The sequence below is a fragment of the Papaver somniferum genome, chromosome 9, assembly GCF_003573695.1.
Source record: "Papaver somniferum cultivar HN1 chromosome 9, ASM357369v1, whole genome shotgun sequence".
Taxonomy (NCBI): Eukaryota; Viridiplantae; Streptophyta; class Magnoliopsida; order Ranunculales; family Papaveraceae; genus Papaver; species Papaver somniferum.
In genome coordinates this window covers 50791858-50811692 of record NC_039366.1, presented here as the reverse complement: position 1 = coordinate 50811692, position 19835 = coordinate 50791858, and the positions used below count along the sequence as shown (strand labels likewise).

The window sequence follows — 19835 nt, the reverse complement described above, 5'->3', positions numbered from 1 at the left end:
ATTAATTATTTATTATAGCCTAAAATTAAAAATTTGTCAGTGTAATTTAAATATAAAATAATACTATCACTTTACTTACGATATGTGATGTTGGAAAGGAAAGGATATTGTATTTAATACCGTTCATTTGAAAATTTAAACTTAAAGAAAAAAATCAAAATAGTGGCCTGTCCGGCCCGATCTGGCCTGCCCGTATAAAAAGCGGGTTTTGGACGGTCTTTGGGTAGTAAATTATCTACTTGTACCCGGCCTGAATTTGTTTACGGGCTCACAAATATTAAGCCTGGCCTGCCGGCCTGTCTTACTTTTTGGGTCGGGCGGCCCGACCTGCCCGAATTTACACCCCTGACTAAAAATGACCTTGTACCTGAGCTTAATACTTTTCTCCAAATTTTAGCATAACCGGAGAACCTTTGCAGACATTGGTACACTCTAAACACGCGTTGATGTAAGGATCCAAATTTATACACAGATGGATACATTTGAATAGAAAAAAATAAATTAAAAAGATCCGTTTTACAAAGAGGAATACAGATTACAGCAACACGTGGATATTTATTCTTAGATGTTTCGTAGCCAAAACCATGGATATCTTCGTCAGTTCCCAAATTCTTAGAATTCCTTCCTCTCTTATCTCTTCTCCGTCCAAATTTTACTAACAAACTTTTAGCCCTAAAATTCCAAACCATCTGTATACATACACAGACAGAGAGCTCAATTTCTTTTTTGATGAATCAAAATGTTGTTCTACCTAATCTCTTCATTTACATTATCTTTCTCATTTCCATCATTTTCTTCTCAAAGTTCCCCTAACCCTAACATTTCCCCCAACATTTTCATCTTCGTTTTTCAAATTAGCCAAAAAAACTCAAGTAAATTAGGCTTTAAACGAATCTATTTTTCACTGATTCGTCATTAATTCATCATTCTATAGTCTCTAATTATTTCGTATCCATGGAAACTTTTTTGCAACTTAAATTGAAGTCCTTGTTTCAGTGATTGATTTCATTTTGTTTCTTCTCGCACAGAAAATTATCATTTTGTTGGAATTTGGATATGTTTGCTCAACTACTGATTTGTCAGGTATGTTAAATTTTGCTATTATAGCCTGCACTATTCCCTTAGATCATAAGCAGATAGCGTGTTTGAAGTTTTAGTATGACCAAATGAACCTAAGTTATTATAGACATCAATCAATCAAAGATAGTATACATTTTGTCTTGGATACAGGTTTCTTGGGTCACAACCAATGCTGTTCTTTTTCTTGGATTGCCTGCACTTTTATAGACTATGAATGTTTGATGGTATATCATACTTGTGGCCCGGAAAAATTTGATGTTTGAGTAACTTACAATCTAATCTCAAATAATCTTGAAACTTGTCAGCTTTCATTCCTGGAATCAATTTGTAAAGAAGCAATAAAATGGATACAAAGAGTCATTTGTTATTATACATTTGTTACTGTTATATTTTCTGTTAGTCACCTAGATAGATTACTCTCTTTTGGACGAATTGATTTTGTAAAATTTTCAAAATACGTTAAAATATGTATAAATAAAAAAATTATGTTTTTTCTTAATCTGATGTTACCTTTCTCAAAATATCTTATTAAATTTTGGTTTTGTACAGGTTGAAGAATGTAAGTAAATGAAGCCGAAACAATCCAGAGAATGGAGCTTTTAATTCTATCAACACTTGAATGGAAGATGAATCCAGCAACTCATATTTCATTGCTTGATCACATTATTAGAAGATTTGGGTTAAGTAACAATCAAGATTGGGAATTCCTCCAAAGATGTGAACATATTCTTCCGTTAATAGACCGTTTGTGGTAAAACTAAGGTTATTTCTGTTTTCTGACTGTACTTTCATCATTTTTACGTTTCAGATTCCAAGTTTTTTCATTACCTTCCATCAGTTTAGTTGCGGCAGTAATGCTAAATGTTATTGATGAGGTTGAAACTGAAAACCCAATGGAATATCAACACCAACTCATGACTGCTCTTAAACTCACAAAGGTCTGTCCTTTTCATATCTCATCATTTTCCATAGAGGCTGATCTTCAATTCATATCATCTAATCTGGATTGATTGAATGATCACATTGCAGGAGGATGTAAATGAGTGTTATTAGTTCCTAATGAAGTGGACATTTAGCTGCAATGTCAATTAAACGAAAGTAGGCTTTTAGTAGTTTTACTTATTGTTAGTATCCATGTTACTGAGGAGGGAGCTGATGAGTGTCAAGATTTGGCAGTTTCAGGTATGTAGGCTTTTATGAATTATTTTTGCATGCCATTCAAATACAAACTCAATATTAAGACTTATCTTCTTAGGTGTCCCTAAAATTTTATCTATGTATCAAGAGGAAGTTGATTTTCTCTAATCAGCCCAAATTTGGTTTCTTCTATTTGTCTATTTATCACTTGTATAATGGCATTAAGTTTTGTTGCTCAATTACAGAGTTAAATTTCTTATTACAGGAAGAGAGAACTGTTAGATCAGGGGCTTTTTCTGCCGTGGTGGGGTGTGAATGTTGGCAAGTCACTTGAGAACCTCAACAATTAGCAAGAGTCTTTACTTCAGGTACTGCTACGACCTTTGGTTTATGATCTCTTCAAGGTATTAGTTTAAGCAAAATCGTTCTCTAAAGAGACAGTAGATTTTTATTTTTTTTGATAAACTTCTGGAATAATAGAAGATATACGGGAAATAAAATAGCTTTCAAATTGAAGAACTGATGGATAAACTATTAGTTTCCTCAAGCTGGAACTGAATAAACAAACATGAATGTAGAAAAAATGAACATTAAAGTCAATAGTTATGCTAAATCAAATAAATATGAGTAATTTAAAGTAAAACTTCTGGATAAACAATGTTAGTTGTTTCAAGTTTTTCAGTATCCTCTCCTAGTAGCACTGTTATCCTATTTGCAGCAGTGCATCTTGACAAAGCTACGTATAGTTGGACATGGCCGAATACGTGAGTCCTCCCTCCTACGGTCGGGGCTCAACCTCGTCATCTGAAAGACCACAGAATTCATCGGAACCATCTGATGTAAAATCTTCATTAGCAACTGACCTGTACACACCAACAAATTTACACATATTTAGTGGTAATTAATAATGAAGTGTATATCTGAGCATTATCAGTTGCTTAAAGTATAGTGATTGCAAAATCAAAACATGCTTGCTATATATGTAATAGTCCTCAACTTGTTTGCATGTTTTACTAAATTTCAATTGATAACTACCCCCATTTTGAGTCCTCAACTTGTTTGCTATATATGTAAAAGTCCTCAACTTGTTTGCTCAACCTCGTCATCTGAAAGACCACAGAGTTCATCGGAACCATCTGATGTAAAATCTTCATTAGCAACTGACCGGTACACGCCAACAAATTTACACATAGTGTATACCTGAGCATTATCAGTTGCTTAAAGTAGAGTGACTGCAAAATCAAAACATGCTTGCTATATATATAATAGTCCTCAACTTGTTTGCACGTTTTACTAAATTTCAACTGAGAATTACCCCCATTTTGAGGAAGATTCGTGTTTTAGTACTCTATGTTTATGCTCCGTTAAACCTCTTATCAGGTGATGAAAAGAACGGTCATTTGAGAAAACTGAAGAAAGCCGCTGAGAACAGCCTTTGTGCTGCCATTGTAGAATGCGATGGAGTTTTCCACGTTGTGAGTCCAGTTCCTTCCGATCGCGTAGCCAATCCTGAGATATGCGATTCGCTTACACTAAATTCTATTTTACCGTGGGCTCTATCATATGTTCCATAAAAATAAAAAGGATGTTTTAACTGTTACATTCTCAGTCATTAGTAAACTTATGTCGTAGGTGGATACCAAGACCACTGTAATGGGGACACATAGTGTTGTAGCAACATGTAGTGAGGCAAAAGAGGGTAGTAGTTGTGTCATCTGTTGCTGCTGTTGTTACGAACCCTGTGTCATCTCTTTTGAGGCAATGTACAAGGGTCTTGGTAATGCCTAATTATGACCTTGTTTTTTAGACCTATAAAGAACTTATCTGGACATTATTTTACCAATACCTTCTGAACCACAGGAATCCACATGAGTTCAAAGCTCGCAGATTCTACTTTTTTTTTTTTTTTTTGAATTAGCAGCAAACATAGATAAACATAAGAATTATAGAGATGAACAATTATGCAAAAGAGATGTTACGTTTGGATATAAGTTGATTCCATGGGCTCCATGGATGCGTCGTTGCCCGGAATGCTTGAACTCCCATGTACCAAAATGCTTGAACTCCCATGTACATTGATATACAATCAATTAGATATTCCCAGCTGTCTAGGCCCGTGAATGATATGTTTAGGTATTTACCGGACTATCTGAGCCATCAATATTGTGGAAGTGGTTTGTGTAGCATGTGCGCCTCCGTTTGGTATGGGTAGCCTATAACATATACAGTTAATTTTGTCAGCGTCTAGTCTAGAAATCTTGAAATAATAACGCATGTTGTATACCTCTTTGATCGATAAATCTCTCTTGTGCCGAGTTTTATTCTGCGGACCTACTTGCTGGGAAACGGGTTGATTCCGATTAAAATACCAAGAAAATAATGCCGTTAATTTAAAGTTAATTAGTACTGTTGTAGATATGATTTTTTTTTGTTAATTATGTACTAATGTATGTATCCTGGCAAGATGACTGCATATTCATGAACACATCCGGCTGTCTATTGTCCATTATTTGTAGATGAACCTTATCTGTATAGCACCGCTAAAGACTTTTTTTTTTCTTGTCTGAGAATCTGAGAGGGAGGAATCCAAATAGAGCTACAAATTAGTATTACTGCTAATGTATGAAAAAGTCTTACTGCTAAAATTCTTGTGTATAACCTTCACATTAGTATCAAATACGATACTTTCACTTATCATTTATAAAAAGATTATCTAATCTGAAAAACCCCTAATTTTTTTATAATTTTTTAGGTCACAACCCTGTAACCGCAATTGAAGAGACCGATTTTGGAAGATCAGCAAAGAATAGTGCGGCTGCACCATTGATTCAGTTGTTTTGGCTGTTGATGTGATTTTCAATTGAGTTGTAGTAAGATGATTCGTTCACTCAGATTTGTTGAGAATTTGTTTTAAAACTTAATAAAGAAAATAAGGAAAAATATATATACACAATTTGTCACAAGATGAAGAGACGCTGAGACGCGGGATTCCACTACTTTTCATATTGTTATGGTTCAGTCATTAACTCTAGACAATATAGCTCAAACAAAAGAAGTTGTGACTCTAGTTCTTTGCCAAAAATAGATTTCGTAAAATATTATTTGTAAGTTAAAAGCATGACGCATCTGAAGTATTTAGAACTAAGCATGCGGCATCTAACAAAATAACAAATAATTAATAGAAATCATAAAACAATTAAATCTATGCAAAAAGTCAATAAAAGAATTAATTGATTTACCACAATCATGAAAATTTGCTTCCTCCGTTGTCCCGGTGATGGGGTCTAGCTCCGCATGGTGAAAACACACTCAAAGGAATTTTTCATTGCTCAAAAAGGTGTTTACAAGGAGAAAAGGTATAAAACAGGGCCTTTGTAACAGTTATATGTGTTACTGTTTCTCTAAGACCCACGACTCTGTGTCGCAAACGCTGTAGCAAATAAGTCTGCCTCTGATGTACGACCCTCGTCTGTGAGTCCTTATCACTGTAGAAAAACTACTGCCTTTGGCAGTCTGTTCTCCGTGTTCTACAGCAGCAGAAAAATATTCTCTGCAACTCATCCAATCTCTTCTCTGTAGCTCTCTATTCTCCTCCCCAACTCTCCATCCACTCTCTATGAGTCTAAGCCTCCAATTTATACTCAACAGCTACAAGAATATCGCCTCATTACTTCCTATAATCTTCCATTACTCGGGAGTAAAGAAGATATATTTTCTTTCCTTTCTTCTCTCCTGCACGCGTCTACAGCTGCTGAACTCTCCTTATTTATCTCTGTCACGATCCTGTCTGTTATTCAAGTCACCTAACATGTGTATAACACGCTCGAATTCTCCAAAACTCAAGCAAACCCGTGAACTACTCCTCCGGTGAACGTGTTGCTCTGTTTCACTCCATGACACGATTGAGCCAATTCTGATTCAAACGAACACCCATACCAGCTTTATATTGTCATATCTCGTCTACACATGAAGTTTCAGCGATTGAGTTAACCTCTAACCCCTCCAAATTCCGATCGAAAAATCCACAGTTTGAGAATGAAAATTTCCCGCCAAAACAAATTTAAACGAAGAAGAAAGGGTTGTCCCTTATCCAACAGCTGGGGTGCGAATAGAAAAGAAGGTGCCCCTTAGTAAGAGGTGCCCCTTAACCAACGGTGAAAGTCCGAATAACACGTGTCCTCCGAGGGTGTCCGGTCAACTTTTCGATCAAAAATTTCCAAAAATATTTATTTCCAAAAAAAACCTACAAACACACAAAATACTATAATAAAGACGAAAACGAGTAAAACATTGTGTATCAGCTGTGAATGCGTCTATCAGCTGTGATAGACGAATCATTGTGTGAAAATGAGAGATGAATCTGCTGGTAGTTGTATTTGAATCCGAGAACAGCAAGAAATGGTGGATGAATTATGTAAAAGACGGTTTATTTCAAGGGTTCCGTTGAAGCAGATAAGGCAGAAAAGAAGAATCATCAATGGGTTCTGTAAATGGTTATTAATCTGTGTAGGGGTACGACGAATTGAAGAATTAGGTCATCAATTGGAAGAACCGAAGATGAATTAGGGGTTTCTGCTGCTGTAGCTAAGAACAAATATCTTAGGGTTTGAATTGGTTTTCTGGCTTCATGTGAAATCTCAGAAGAATAAGTTGAGATTTGGGTTTTGTAGTGGTTGATAATGGAAGAGATGATGCCAGAACACGGTGGTGTTGTTCTGGTAAAGCTGTAGGCTGGAATTGCAGTTGGTTGAGGTTCTGATTGTACTCGAATTGGTGAAGCTGCAATAGAAGGAAGGAAAGATGGAATGAATCTGGAAGAGGTTCGCCAATAAATGTTCCTTTGCTTTTCAGGATCTGAAATTGAGGTAATTACCTTGTCTGATTATTCTAATTAGTTCCATTTTTTGATTCTTTGAGTACATGTATCACGTGATTTAGTCGACCATTACATTGAATTTGAGAATCAGTCATATAAATTTGTATAATATGAGCTGTAATGTTTAAAATTTTTGAAATTATGTTTTTAAAATTTACATTTGCGTAATTGTAACATCATATAAAATAGAAGACCTGAGAGACTTTAGTGATATAAACTGTAAAAAATGGATTTGAGTATAAGTGTTCAACCTAAATAAATGGATTTAGTGTTCAACCTTTAGTGATCACATCAATAGATTGCCTATACCTAGTAGAGATTCCAACTTCATGTTCCTGTAATGATTTTGTATTTTTATTGAAGTTATTTCTATCCATTCGTACTGTTAATGTCTAATACCTTCTTAAACTCTTACCTGTTAATCGGTAATGATTTACCATTGCAGATTACAAAATATGGGTGGTGATTGCTGACACAGCTGCATGAAACTGCACCATTAACAGTTTAATGGCGACCATCTTCTAGAACTTAAATTTATATTGCATCATTGATGTGTGCATATTGTCTACACATATATTTTTAGAACCTAACTTAGGGGTCGTGGCAAAATCAGGTTTTGTTACGTAGCTGGGGTTGCTGATGTTAGTTTCTGGGTTTGATTTGCAATTCATATTTTACCAATTGCTTGATTCAATGTATACTACTATTACTTTACAATGTTTGCATACCTCGTCTTAAATACTTCCATAAATATCGCTATTTTGCCTGTGAGCCTAATTGACACATAAAGATGAAAAACATACTATACTAAAATATAACCATCCTGGCTGCTAAATATTTGTTTTACGTAATTCTTAAGAGAATGACTCGTCTAAATAGATTGAGTAAAGTAGGTTATAGTTTGGTGCATTTTCGTCTTCCTTTTCTTTTCCATGGCATTTGACTCGCATGTATGTAATAATATAGAAGAACATTACCGCTTTGCTTATGTTACTATCTTTGTCGTGATCATTTGCCTATGTTTAAGCTTTTACAATCAGCTTAGGCAGTACTCGTTTTAGACTTTTGAGTGAGTTTGTTTTCAAGTATGAATTGAATGTCTTGGTGAAAGCTTGTTTGTAGACGAATATAGGGCAAGTAGGGTTGTGATCTTAAATATAAACAACTACAAATCATTGCCATGGTCATTATTTGGACTGATAGTAAGACTTTTGAAATTGAATGATGCATCGTTCAATATGAATTTGAATATGCACTTTAACCAAAATAATTAAAGGAGATGACCATTAGTTAACCAAGACGGGCTTTATAATCCAAGAGATAAATTATAAGACTCATAATAGATTAATTGTATATAAGATCATAGAGGAACAATAGAGGATACTGGAAATGATATAGCTTTGAAAATGTAAGTTTGTCTGTGAATGAACTGTGAACATAAATCACATAAACATGGGTAATAAACATGAAAAATACATTCTTTTAATCCCACCACACCGATGTGACCATCAATTGCTTCTACATGTGTGACTGATATCCTTTCTTTTTAAATCATAATATTTATTTTGTTATTGTTCTTCAAGGGAAAGAGTATAAGATTTTGTTATCAGGCACAAAGAAGAAAAGGGATTTACTCAGGATGTAAGAACCTTCGATGCAATTGAATGTATACTTATGTACCTGTATGATTAATCCCCTAAGCAAGAACACGCTATTCTTCTTTTTCTTTCCAGACCTCTTAATTCCTGCTTTGTTTCACTTCTGATTCAATATATTTTTAAAATTGTATATATACTGTTCAACCATGATAGAACATTAACTAGATCTGCAATTGATATATTAATATATTTTTAAACCTAGTAATTCATGACACAAATTCTATCCTTGAATTTCATAGTAATCCTTTATTATTAGAATGTTCTCGTTAATTTAATGTTGCCTTCGTTGATCATGCTTCTGTCATAACAGCCCCTTTGTTTTTTTCAGTTAAGCCTTCCGTCCCTTCACAGTCAAGAACCGAACCATTCACCTGTGCTTTCACCACTATCACCAGGTATGATGTCAGTGTGTATTATGTCTTTGAGCTTTATTTGTTTCCTTAACTGGAATGCTCATTAATGTTTTATCATGACTTACTTTTGTAATTGATTCACTCAGGGCCTGCTCTTCCTGCTAATGCACACCTTCAGGCTTCAGGTTCTTTGGCGAGGAAGCAAGGGCAATATTTCCACCAGTGTTCAAGCCAGTGAGTTTGTCACCTCCACCTCCTAATCAAGGTATATAAAATCAAATTCCATGTTATTGTAGTTATAACGTAATGCTTCTGTTTTTTTATTTAGGGAGTTTTAAAGTTTGATCATACTTGTAGATCAGTATATGGCAACGACATGCTGTATCACATCATACCCTGTAGTTCATATGTATCTGAGGCTGACCTTTTTTTTTTTTACAATGTGATGGTTGAGTTATCATTTGTTTTTATTACTGAAATTCAGAATAATAAAAATAGTTGTTGATATGCATAAAAATTAAAAAAAAGAATAATCCATCCCAAAATTACATAAATGTTCATATGTGAATTCAATATATAACTCTACAATAAAACCTCGGAGTAGACAATGTTTGTAGTTGAAAGGTCCTTTGTTTCATTTGGTAGTAGCACGGTTATTTTATGTGCCGCAGTGCATCTAGACAATGCTACGTAAAGTTGACCATGGCTAAACACAGGAGTGCTTAGATCAATCCCAACGTATTTTACTGACTGTCCTTGTGACTTGTTGATCGTCATAGCATAAGCAGGACGGACAGGAAACTGACGCCTTGTCAGGTTTATATTCATCTCTGACGCAGATGGTTTGAAATTTATCCTTGGGATAAATACAATTTCTCCAGTCTTTTCGCCAGTTATAATCTTGGCTTCAATTACCTGCTGTCCATATCTAGTTACCAACATTCTTGTGCCGTTGCAGAGGCCTTCTGTTGGTGCAAGATTTCTCAACATCATGATGGGGCATCCAACCTTTATATCTAACTTGAACGGAGACATTCCAGGTGGACTTAAATTCTGCAGGTTTTCGCCGGAAAAGTGTGGAATATTCCCAGCATCATCTGGATTAACTTGTCTGCAGCAAGGTATGTTTACATATCTCTGTCTAATTTTTTCATTGCTTCAGCATTAATCTTCTTCACGTCATCATTACGGGCTGATAGTAAAATACGCTCAGTAAATCGTTCTGTAGACACCCTTTCTTTTGTTCCCAGCCAGGGGTAAAGACTGGTTATGAGTTCAGCCATTTTCTCGCATCTATTTATTGTGTTTGGAAGATTAACATTTGCTTTGGGATTATCACCAACCTATCATTTATATCCAACAGATTCATATATAAATCAGAGCCATGTTCAAGGATAAATGGAACAAAAGCATGTGAAAAACAAAGTAAGATTCGTACCTCTACCAAGAACTTTGCAAAAGAGACACTATCAGATTCAAGCACATCCAACCTCATATTTTGGTGCAGCGCCAATACAGTGACGTCATTCCAATGTACCGATCTCCTCAGACATGCTGCAACCACTTCTTCGCGACATCCACCGGCTACAACAGGCAACGTCTGCCTAAAGTCTCCTCCTAGAACAACGGTAATTCCACCAAATGGTTTTTCCTTATTACCAATATCACGTAGAGTTCTATCAACTGCTTCCACACAAAATCTATGTTGCATGGGTACTTCGTCCCATATAATCAATTTTACTTGTTTCAGCATTTTAGACTGTGGATCTTGTTTGTCAACCCCACAAACACTGTTCTCGACAATTTCAAAGGGAATCTTGAACGTCGAGTGCGCTGTACGACCTCCTACCAGCAGTAGTGAAACAATGCCAGACGAAGCAGCAGTTAAAACTATGTGTCCATCCCTGCGGCATCTATTTGATAATGTGTTATACAGAAATGTTTTACCGCTTCCCGCACTGCCATTTAGAAAAAACAGTTTATCCTCACCATCTCTTACCGAATTAAACACGGCGTTGTACGCTGATGTCTGTGCAGGATTCAGCTTCCTGATGCTCTCTTCGACCTCAGCATCACTCACTGCAAGTTGTAGGCACCAATGCTCCCACATATACTTGTCACCAACAACATCACTCCATGTTAGTTTTGATCTTGGCATGTCCTCAAAATCTTCGAGCGACTTTCCAGATTCACGCAATTGTTCATCCAAAAGGTATAACCCATAATCAAATATTTGCTCATCTGTTGGCTTCTTGATATTATACTTCATGCGTAGTTTAAAATGCAAATCATCGCATATGTGTTGCCTAAACTTTGACCACATAACGTCTGGTTGATTAGGATTGCAGTCACAAAGAATTATCTTGAAAAGTTTTCTTAGTTGAACCCCAGTTTTTATCACTGCTGCCTCTTCTAAACACTTAGACCATTCATTGTCATATCCTAAAATTCCTAGTGCGATGCATGCTCCTTTAAACGTACGATGCAGTTTCCTAGAATCAGCATCCCCAATAGTTTTCAGTTTGTCAAATGAGTCTGCACCGGCTACAACTGTTAGTAATAACCGCAGGTAGTACAATTCACCGGCATTAGGACTGATGAAGTAATCCTTGCAATTGCAAAACCCTGTTTCCTTTCTTTCCATTCTTTCTTGTCCGATACAAAATGTTGTGGGAACTCTTGATAAGTATATGCTTTGGCTGTCGGATGCTTGCAATAATACTCAAAGAACCCCATCAATGTTGACTTATAGTTTTTTGCAGCAACAGTGACCCTGTCCATTGACTTAGTTGCATCATAAACAAACCTCTGTTGGTTGGGAAGATGAATATCCAAGCGAACTACATTAGGTTCTTCCTAATGCATTGAGTGCCCATATAAACGCCACGCAGCCTCAGGTGCCCCAATATATCTTGCATCAATGTATTGTTGTACCTCATCACACTCACCGACGATTAGTGTTGCACGATCGTGTCCTTTATAGATATATTTGTGTATATATTTAACAACCCTTACACGCCCACAGATTTCAACATTAATGTGGCAATTGAACATCCTTGACAGATAAGGATTGTATGGAACCACATTTGTGTTGTTCGCTTTGAATGCAGTTCGTACCAATACCTCCTTCCCATTATCGCGGCGACGATGTATTGGATATCCGCCTTCGTCCATACTTGTGCACTCGGTATGTTTTTTCGGATAACCTCTGCTGCAGTTTCCATTTTTCATGCACATGGAGTCCACACCACATGGACCATGCACCATGCATTTTCTGACAGTATCAAATAAAGCTGGATATGTTTCTTCATCTGGAAATTCGGCACTGACAAATTTATCAACCTGTTCAACTGTCTTTATTTTTTCAGGACCATCCAGGAATATAAGAGCATGCATATGAGGTAAACCACGTTTTTGAAATTCAATTGTGTACACATGAGCAACCACCTTTCCGAACACATTCCCTTTCTTTATTTCTTACTCAACTTGTCTCTCTTTAATTCGAATACATGTGCTATGAGATCTTGACGATCCGACGCATATTGATGTGGTTCAAGCGCATTTTGAATTTCAGGCCAACGCGGATTCGCGGTCATTGTTAAGAAGATATCTGGATGATGATTAAACCGGGTAATGGCCATTGAATCTTGATAAATCTCATACATATGCCTAGGACCACCGATAAAAGTCGATGGTTATACATATGGCTTACCCAAGTCTTCGGGAGTTAGCCCGGATTCAGCCGAGGCCTTTATATGTTCATACGAATCTGCTCGCAGCTTATCCTGGTTTATCTTAAGATAATACAGACGGTTCTGTTCTGTTGATGCCCAAGCGTCCACCGGGTATTGTTGAAAAAGTTTTTTTGCTCTTAGTATGGTAGAATACTCGCTTTGGCGCTTAAATAGACGAAAACTGTGAAATTGTTTCAGAGTTAAACGTTTAGTAGTATGTTTTCCTGTTTCAGGGTCCAGCTGCTTCATATCAGGATGCCAACCCATCTCGCTGTATGGAAACAGTAAAACATAATGCAGGGGCAAGTATGCAGGGTGACACTCTGAAATACGTTTGAATCCATTTCTCCCATTGCGGTGAAGTATTATATCTCTGAAGTCAGGCTTCTGAGAACCATCTCCGGGTAATATTACAGAGATTTCATCGGTCGTTGGTAGGTTATAACGCCTTTCATATGTAGATTCCTCGTAGTGCATGATGACTTTGACATTATTGTCTGTGGAGTCAGCATTGCTCAGAAGTTCTCGTGCCTGGTAATATTTATCGCAAAAAATATTATGTTCTAAGATAATTTTCTGGACCTTTTTAAGAACTTCTTTATCCAACTTGGGATTCCGTGTTGCACGAACAGCCAATGCCTGATCCGGGTCATAGAAATACAACTGATGATAGATTGGGTCTTTACCCTCGTCTGGTAGTAAAGTTCTGGAATTATGTCGAAGTTCACCATGAATTGCAAAGCCTTTTGGGCCCTTCCCCTTCAGGACCCTCTTATCCAGTTTACAACCGAGACTGGTATAGGCGTTTGAAGTATTGTACTCCCGCATGTGATCTTTGTAAAACCTCGACTCGGCATCGTCTCCTTCAAGTAAATCCATTAGTTCTTTTGGAGGCTCCAGCAGCGCAGAGAGTATTACTTTTCCTTTGCGGCAACATCTTGAAAATTTTGGATTCTTCTTGGATGAGTCGGTTGTCCTCTCATCAATCCAATGCAGTGCTCCACATGAAAAACATTCTATATCCATTTCACCAAGGTAACGACGAACAGACATACGCAAAAAAAATTTTGGTGTTCAATTCTGTCTATACCATCTTCCTCCTCGTCCGAAAGACCACATAATTCATCGGAACCATCTGATGTAAAATCTTCATTAGCAACTGACCTGTACACACCAACAAATTTAGACATAGTTAGTGGTAGTTAATAATGAAGTGTATACCTGAGTATTATCAGTTGATTAAAGTAGAGTGATTGCAAAATCATAACATGCTTGCTATATGTGTAATAGTCCTCAACTTGTTTGCACGTTTTACAAAATTTCAACCGAGAATCTTTCCTATTTCAGTACTCTATGTTTATGTTACGTTAATCGTCTTTTCAGGTGATCTATTAGCTGCTGAGAAAACTGAAGAACATTCAACTCTTTAAGGTAGAGTTGCTTGATTACAACATCCTATGTGCTGCCATTGTAGAATGCAACGGAGTTTTCCACGTTGCCAGTCCAGTTCCTGCCTATCGCATAGCCAATCATGAGGTATGCAATTTGCTTACACTCAATTCTATTTAAACGGATGCTTTAACTGTTACATTCCCAGCCATTAGTAAACTTATGTCGTAGGTGTATACCAAGACCACTGTAATAGGGACACATAATCTGTTGCTGCTTTTTTTACGAACCATGTGTTGTCTGGACATTATTTTACCAATATTGGATGAACCACATGAATCCGCATGATCTCGAAGCTCACAGATTCCATGACATTTTTTTTAGAGATGAACAATTATGCAAAAGAGATGTTACGTTTTGATATAAGTTGATTCCGTGGGCTCCAGGGATGCGTCGTAGTCCGAAATGTTTGAACTCCCCTGTACCAGAATGCTTGAACTAACCTGTACATTGATATACAATCAATTAGATATTTCCAGCTGTATGGGCCTGTGAATAATATGTTTAGGTATTTACCGGACTATCTGAGCCATCAATATTTTGGAAGTGGTTTGTGTTGCATGTACGTCTCCGTTTGGTATGGGTAGCCTATAACATATACAATTAGTTTTGTCAGATGGCAAACAATTTGATTTTATCTAGTCTAGAAATCTTGACATGTTGTACACCTCTTTGATCGATAAATCTCTCTTACACCGAGATTTATTCTGCGGACCTACTTGATTCAGAGTAAAATATCAAGAAAATAATGCTTTTAATTTAAAGTTAATTAGTACTGTTGTATATATGATTTCTTTTGTTAATTATGTACCAATGTATGTATCCTGGCAAGAAGATTATATATTCATGAACACATCATTATAAAAGTAACAAATGCAGAGAATGTGCAACTGAGTATGCATCTGTCCGTTGTTCTGGATGCCGGCTATTCTGAATAAGTTGTTCCTGCTTATTTTTCTCCCATCATTTCAGCTGGGCCAAGGACCTTTTATTACAATGGTTAGGATCGCTTTGATTCTGTTTAAAAGACAGACAAAACAATGCAGTTAATTATGTACTAATGTATGTATCCCTGCAAGAAGACTGCACATTCATGAACACATCAAATAAAAATACCCAATGCTTTACATTGGATTGCAGAGAATGTGCAACTTCTACCAAGACTGCATCTGCCTGTTGTTCTGGATTCTGGCTAGTCTGAATAAGTTTTTTTTTTCCCATCGTTTCTGTTGGCCCAACGACCTTTTATTATTCAGGTTAAGATCGTCGTGCTCTTGGGAACCTACTTGCTGGGCAACGCTTTGATTCTGAATAAAATACCATCAAACAACTTGGCTTGTGAGAAGAAAATTCTGATGCTGATGTAAATTAAAGTTAGGGTTTATAAATTAAAGTTAGGGGTTTTACCGAGTATGCGTCTCTCTGTTGTTTCTGCCTTTTTTTCTCCCATCGTTTCAGCTGGCCCAAGGACCTTTTATTACAAAGGTCAACATCAACGGCATTTATATGTTCTGCATCAATATATTGTTCTGGATTCTGGCTACTCTGAATGAGTTGTTCCTGTTTTTTTCCCCCATCGTTTCCGTTGGCCTAAGGATGCTTTACTGCTAACGTTGAGATAAGCACCTTTTGGTGACATACTTGCTGCAGGAACTGATTTAAAACGGAAATCTTCACTCCACCGTGAATATATTTTATTTGCTGTAACCTAAATCAAGAACTGATATAGAACTGTTTTTATTGTAAAACTGGGAGGTGCTTCGTATAAATCAAGAACTGATAGAATTGTTATCATGGTAAAACTGTGAGGTGATATATATGGTAAATCTCGTTTTGTGGGAAGTCTTGTTTAGTTTTTTTTTTCCCTTCATTTTAAATAAGTGTGGCCTCCTATCATTCCTAGCCGTCCAAGTCAAACGAAATCAGGACAATAATGACCGTAAGATGACCCTTTTGGGCCAATCCTGTCCGCTCTTTGACTCTTTGATCAAGGAGTCAATTACCACGTCTTTTTGTAACTATGATACCACGTCTTTTTGTAACTACGATAGATAGATTTTCCTATGTCACTGGTGTCAAATAATTAGATTTGGAATGGATCTGTTCGTGTGTTGGGTCTGTCTATGCGTGTGATTACGGCCCATAGGTACCTATGCAGTGTTAAAAAGAAACTTCATGCGAGTGTAGTGCAATTTAGACTGGTTTTTACATGCGAGTATAAGACAAATTCATCCAAGTAGAGCGTTTGAGCTTTGACAACTATACTACCGTGTTTTGGAATTGGGGAACATTATTTATATGTCCCTACTTTTGATACCCAATAGATATATTCTTATACAACAATAAATATGTCCCTACTTTTTAATAACCTTATAAATTTAAAATTAGATTACATTACTATTCCATCACTAACCTTCAACTACTATTCCATCACCAACCTTCAACGACCACCACCTACCAACCGCCACCAACACTAATATTCCACTACCACTCCACCAACATTGCACCACCACCACCAGTCCGCCACCACCACCAGTCCGCCACCACCATCGGTCCACCGCCTCCACCACCACTATTGCACCAACACCACCAGTCTGCCACCACCACCGCCGCCACCACCACTACTCCACCGCCGCCGCCACCACCGTCGCCGCCATCACCACTGATGCTGCCATAAGTCCGCTACCGCCACCACCTCTGACGCCGCCACCACCACTGGTTTTAGATATTTTGTATCAGCAACAGTAGTTGATCCAAATTAGGGGATCAACTACCGTAGTTGATCAAAAAAGAAAAAAAGGATCAACAATAGAAGTTGATCCAAATTAGGGGATCAACAGCAGTAGTTGATCCAAAAAAGAAATGGATCAACACTAGAAGTTGATCCAATTTAGGGGATCAACAATGGTAATTGATCCACTAAATTGGATCAATAATGAAAGTCGATCCTTATAAATGGAATGAACTTGGCGTGAGTCGAACACACATCATCTGACATGGAGTCGGTCATGCTATCATTGCACCACAAGTTCAACATTGGAAGAAAATTACATGATTTAAACTACAAGCATGATTATACTTATCCAAAGGAAATATTGTCAACAACAGGAGTTGAAAGAATCAACAACAGTAATTGATCCCATAAAAAATTGGGTCAACAACAGTAGTTGATCCAATAAATGGTAGTTGATCCAATAAATGGGATCAACAACAGGAGTTGATCCAATAAATGAGATCAACAATAATTGACCCCATAATAATGAGCAAACAAACTGGCATGTACATGAATCAGTCCTAAAATATATAAACATAGAAACAACCAACTAAATTTGATATAAAGAAGAAATGTAATATATAGAAGGAATGTATCAGTGGAAAATGCAAAAATGTGTGCTAACACCAAAAACATGCTCCCACGTGTTTCTGAGCTTGGGTGTGTTCATTAACATTTCATACGAAAACAAAGTACTTCTTAGAAACCATTGTAAGATGGTGAGATGGTGATTTACTTACAAGAACCCTGACCTCCAAGAGCTAAAGCTTTGAATACACCAGTTCCACGTCGAATTGCCCATCAATAAGAACAACAATTCTTCCTCCAACAGCTTGCAGAACACGCAATTTAAAAGTTTGATAAAATTATAATGTTCGAAAGGATAACCAAGATAGTCGATTGCCCCATACATTTCAATTTAAAAAGAATCAAGCGTTTGAAAGGCGAAAAACTTCAACATTGTACCCATTTTCCTGCAAAACAAATAAGAAGAATTGTATTGTGATGGAATGATAAGCGGCGATCTAAATAAGATACTTCCAGAATATATTAGCTACACAGTTCTTAGCATTCCCATGAAATCCACATCTATAATACCCAAAATACGACTACATGACCATTAACTCACATATAATAAATTGGCAGAAAACCCCTGCATAAGCTGAAGACACCATCGCGTTCAATGATACATGTTGGCAATAATACTGAGGTTAATCACCATTAAGTCAGCATTGCAGTTTCCAACAATGATTACAAAAAAAAAAAAATCTCCGGAAAGGGTTAGCTCACAGGTAGAAATGCAGAAGTTCACTGCAATTTAAGGCGCTACTAATCCAATAAGAGAAGGTTCAATCAAACGACCACCACATCTATCATCATCAACAACCGCAAAAACTGACGGAGCAGAAATTTGTCTTCCATAGAAAATCTTTTGAATTTCAAATTGATAAGCAGAAATTAATAGGGCATCAAATAGGCATGATACGCAGCTAGCTAATGCTTACCAGTATAAATCGAGCGGAAATCACCATACCCACCAATATTTGTATACCCTTATTGTTTCATAGCGAGAAGAAAAACTATTTACACCACCGCCATCCGGCACCAGCAGAAACTTAATAAAAAAGGGAACGAAGCTAAACGATGCAATCTCTTTTATCTCCATCAACCAATTGAGAAAATGAATGAGAATTTGGATCTGTAAGTGAATAGATCGAAAGAACAAATCCAGAAAAGAAAAAGGAAAAGAAGATAATTAATCATACTTCTCAATCTGTTTGTTCATAATCTGGAGGCGGCGACTTCGACGATGATGGTGGAATTTGTAAACCAATAATGGATTGTTGATGGTGGTGGTGGGAGCAACGGAGGCGGTGGAGATTTATCTTCTGGGTTATGTTATTAGATAGAAATAAAGAAAAGGAAAGAAGAACACGTACAAGATTAAATACGGAACTACAAATATTAAATTTTTAATTAAAATTTCGATTAAGCCATTAGGAAAAGAATATTTAGAAGGCCAATATTTCAATTTCCACTTTGGAATTTGCAATGTTACGGCATCACTCTACAGACTACTCAAGTGCATTACAATTAAAGAGCTCTATCAAAACATTGAACAACAAGGCGAATGACGGTTCCATAAAATTTGTAATTTGTTTTATCCGAGCTCCACCAAATTAATTAATTTCTCCACTAGTTTTGTTTCTTTGAGAGATAAGTTAAAATTTCATTCGTACCTCACTAAATGACACCCTATCAATCCAGACGGTGGCCAGGATATGTTAAATTCATACTCTGGGCACCTTATACACACACACAAGTCAGCATTAATCATCAGAGCTGCAGTAACAGTAGCGACCAGAAAATTTAAACCTTCCAGATTTTGTTGAGATGGAAGGAAAGCGAGTTAAATTCTAGGAGTCACGGACTCACGAGAGACGCTACATTTTACTGCTTTTCACTCTTAGACAGACAGTCAGACCCACAAAGACAGAGATTCTGGGAATGAGACTAGGCCGTGCTCCGGGACCCATCTCATCATCAACAAATCCATTGGATTTACTAAACCATGACGTCATTTTTGATCACTTGTCAACACATGGATGATGGTAAGAATATTAAGTCCCACCATGAACAAGACAAAAGCTAATATTACGATGCATACGGCTTTATTTTCTTCTTCTGGTTGTTGCTGGCTGGGGCTGTTGTCTTGTTCTTGTCAATGTCAATTTGTTCAAAGACCCAACACTCAGTGATGAAAGAGATATTAAG

At 36.9% G+C, this 19835-nt stretch overlaps 3 long non-coding RNA genes across 22 annotated transcripts; 2 read left to right on the top strand and 1 right to left on the bottom strand.

Annotated features, from left to right (window-relative positions):
* The first annotated feature begins 572 nt into the window (after positions 1-572).
* Positions 573-5082, top strand: LOC113308285. 8 transcript variants are annotated; one of them, XR_003339638.1, is made up of 7 exons: positions 576-1083; positions 1630-1759; positions 1889-2018; positions 2110-2262; positions 2483-2585; positions 3598-3692; positions 4970-5070. It is a non-coding gene; the product is annotated as an uncharacterized LOC113308285 (long non-coding RNA). The 8 variants fall into 8 exon arrangements; XR_003339641.1 differs by lacking the exon at positions 4970-5070 and having other exon boundaries at positions 573-1083; positions 1630-1797; positions 3598-4074; XR_003339642.1 differs by lacking the exon at positions 3598-3692 and having other exon boundaries at positions 577-1083; positions 4970-5082.
* A 1412-nt stretch (positions 5083-6494) lies between these two features.
* LOC113308402 lies at positions 6495-16114 on the top strand. Of its 13 annotated transcripts, none has more exons than XR_003339749.1 (13): positions 6495-7082; positions 7539-8734; positions 9080-9146; positions 9251-9369; positions 10063-10225; positions 10468-10732; positions 10855-11316; positions 12168-12291; positions 12473-12505; positions 12679-12949; positions 13072-13873; positions 14222-14374; positions 15544-16114. It is a non-coding gene; the product is annotated as an uncharacterized LOC113308402 (long non-coding RNA). The 13 variants fall into 13 exon arrangements; XR_003339746.1 differs by lacking the exon at positions 15544-16114 and having other exon boundaries at positions 10468-10529; positions 10612-10732; positions 14222-15497; XR_003339750.1 differs by lacking the exon at positions 15544-16114 and having other exon boundaries at positions 13072-13372; positions 13471-13873; positions 14222-15497.
* A 1483-nt stretch (positions 16115-17597) lies between these two features.
* LOC113309434 lies at positions 17598-19305 on the bottom strand. The gene is made up of 2 exons (XR_003340598.1): positions 18190-19305; positions 17598-18034 (listed from the first exon to the last, which is right to left on the bottom strand). It is a non-coding gene; the product is annotated as an uncharacterized LOC113309434 (long non-coding RNA).
* Between the last annotated feature and the right edge of the window lie 530 nt (positions 19306-19835).